Source organism: Arachis ipaensis, chromosome B09 (assembly GCF_000816755.2).
Source record: "Arachis ipaensis cultivar K30076 chromosome B09, Araip1.1, whole genome shotgun sequence".
In the NCBI taxonomy this organism is placed as follows: Eukaryota; Viridiplantae; Streptophyta; class Magnoliopsida; order Fabales; family Fabaceae; genus Arachis; species Arachis ipaensis.
Genome location: NC_029793.2, coordinates 63,333,571 through 63,336,527, shown reverse-complemented (window position 1 = coordinate 63,336,527; position 2,957 = coordinate 63,333,571). Strand labels below are relative to the sequence as shown.

The 2,957-nt window shown below is 40.2% G+C and overlaps 1 long non-coding RNA gene across 1 annotated transcript in view; it reads left to right on the top strand.

Annotated features, from left to right (window-relative positions):
* Nucleotides 1,945–2,957, top strand: part of LOC110266522 — an 11,872-nt gene continuing 10,859 nt past the window's right edge. The window contains exons 1-2 of the long non-coding RNA XR_002353931.1: nucleotides 1,945–1,965; nucleotides 2,046–2,190. This is a non-coding gene — a long non-coding RNA (uncharacterized LOC110266522). The remainder of the gene's footprint in view (nucleotides 1,966–2,045; nucleotides 2,191–2,957) is intronic.

Sequence of the window (2,957 nt, the reverse complement as noted above, 5' to 3'; positions counted from 1 at the left end):
AGTTTCCCTTGACTCTTGACTTGGGACTTATGGATTGGAATTAACTATGCCTATTTGACTTATCCTTGATGTAGGGTTGACTAAGCTAGGATTAACTCTTACTCTCTTGCTTTCCTGAGTTCCATGGTCCCTCATAGCCAATGATATGACATTTCATTGCAACTCCTAGGGAAGACGACCCGGGAGTTAAATACTCTCAGTTATTTTAATTTGAATTTGACATTTGATTAAGAGAATTCATTTTTGGTTTGGACTATGCTACTAACGAATTGATTCTTGATTCTAAACCGACAATAATTTCTCTTATCAAGTCATAAAGCAAGGCTTTTGTGTAAGACCCAGAACCTTTGAAAAGTCATATTATGATCAAGTCTCAAATCATATAGTTATTTATAGCCTTAAATTCAGAAATTATTTCATTAAAGATAATTAAGGCGAGTTTTGATTTATTGAATTTGAGATAAGTTATGATTATTATTATCCAATTTCACAATTTTCGGATTATTTTCTATATTTAAATTATAAAGCTGGCAGTTATGAAATAATAAGGATTTTTATATGATTGGACTAAATAACTAATATTTTAAATATTAATACTGCTATTTTGGAAAATAGAGAAATTAATTATATTATTTCTAATTTTTAGATTTGGGCATTTTGTTGAAAATAATTTGTAAAAATTGATGAGCAAATAGTATTTTTCCATATACAATAAGTGTTGGATTTACATTGGGTTTCAATTACCATATTATTCCTAATTTTATGTGAAATTACCATAATGCCCTTAATCCTAATTTTCAAAATGAAACCCTAAAACCCTAACCCAGTTACCCGGTTTCCCCATCAGCAATGCACCTTACCCTCAAACACCCAGAAGCGGCAATACACACACAGTTTCCCTTTTCTCTGAAAGAACGAAAAAGAAAGAAGAATGGGGGTAAGGGGAAGGGGCCGCGGAATAAGGGAGAAGGAGAGGAAGACTCGTGCCGGCGTGCTGGTCTCACCGCCGCCATCGCGCCGCCGTCCTGCTCAACGCTGTCGTCCCATCTTGCCGCACTGTCGAGTCATTCCTTGAGGGCTGTCACGCAAGGGAAGAGAGAAGAGAGCGTGCCACCGCGCCCTGCCGTCGACCCACATCTTGCCGTCGCACGATCGTCCCTGTGCCGCCGTCATTCGGTCCATCTGCGAGTCGCCGAACCAGGCTGAGAGGGAGGGAGACGTGCGAAGGAGAGAACGGATCTGAGGCCAAGCTGAGGTCCAACCACCGCATCGGTGTCCTTCCGTGTTGCCGCCGTATGGGCCTTGCCTCGCCGCCGTTGGAACTACGAACAATGAAGAGGGAAAAGGGGTGGGTCGCGAGGAAGCAACGCTGCCCTTCCATCGCCGCTGCTGTCACAGTTGTGGAAGAAAGTGTCGCCGTCGCCGTGGGTGGAATCCACCGTCTGAGCTGCTACCAGAGGGAGTTGCTGCTACTATGTGTACAGAGAAGAGCAGCGCCGCGTGAATCAAGGAAAAGAGATGCCTTTTTGCCTCTGCTCCTGGGTTTTTGGAATCTGACAAAGCAGCACTGCTGCTGTTGGAGTTGATGTTGCTCTGGCCTTGCCCTAGCTCCATTTTGAACCATGAGAACCACTACTGTTGGGTAAGCCTTACCCTGTTTCCGATTCCCTCTTGTTCCATCAATTCGTTTCTACCTAGAAGCATTGTTGCTGACACTAGCTGTATTGAATAAAATGGTTATAGTAAGTGACATTGTCGCTGCCTTTACTAGAGATAGTTGCTGGCTTTGTTTGGAGATTTCCGTTGCAACTAGTATTTGTTTTGGGGACTGCTTCATCTATTGCTGGAACTACTAACGGAACAGGCTGAGTCACAGTGGTTTTGGCTGCCAAGGGCAGTTCTGTGGCTGTCAGAACCACCGCTGAGGCTTCTGTTCTTTGGTTCGGACGGTATTCTTTAGTTACAGTAAGTATCTCTGTATTGAAGCTTCCCCGTTCATATCACGTTATGTGTTTTAAGGCTTTCGCAATAATAATGTTTTCTAGGATTAAGTTATCGGAGCCACATGTTGCGCGAAAAGGTTGTCCTTGCTGCTGCGAAAGTGAACAAAGCTGTGATGTAAGCTGCTGGTAAATTCGGGTTGATTGAGAGTTCCGGTGACGCGTTTGGGTTATGGTTTCGCGATTTGAGGTAGGGGCGCTTTCCGAAAACTATAGTTTATTATTGGAATTATTACATATGGATACTGATGTGAGATATGGTGTATTTAGTGATTGCATCTGCCTTATGTATTATTTGATTGACTCAAATGATTATGGATGTTTGCTTGGATGAATTGTTTTGCGGCTTTGTGAAATGTAATGTTTTGAAGTGATTTTTTAAAGATTTGAAATCTGAGTTTAATCCATTGAGGATTGATTTGATTTGAGTCAATTATTTGATGATGTGAAAAGTCGAATGTACTTTTGAATTTAGCCTGGTTTACTTTAATTGACTTGATCTTGGACAAATAATTTGTTACAAAACCGTTTCTTTAAAGCTTTGGAAATGAGTTAAATCGGTTGATATTGAGTTGACTTTGAAATGGTTTTCTTGAGATATGCCACTGAGGCGACTGTTAGATTTAGCTTGCTTTGAATTGATTTCTGGTTTAAGCTGTTGAAAAGGAATGAGAAACGGTTTAGTTGGGACCCGAACCGGGTGGCAAAAGTCCAAGTTTTAAGGGAGGTGCTGCCGAAATTTCTCCAAAATCCTAGTTTTGTTTAAAAAGTTATTTAAAAAGGATTGGATTTGAGAAGTTGTATTATTTGATTTATTAAGAGAATATTTATATTTTCAAGCTTAATTTATTTAGTGAACTTTATGCCTTGAGTTTGACTTATTTAGAAATGAACTATTTTTACCGTTTGAATCACTGAAGGAAAGAATGACGCTCTAATATTGATTTCAATATAAAA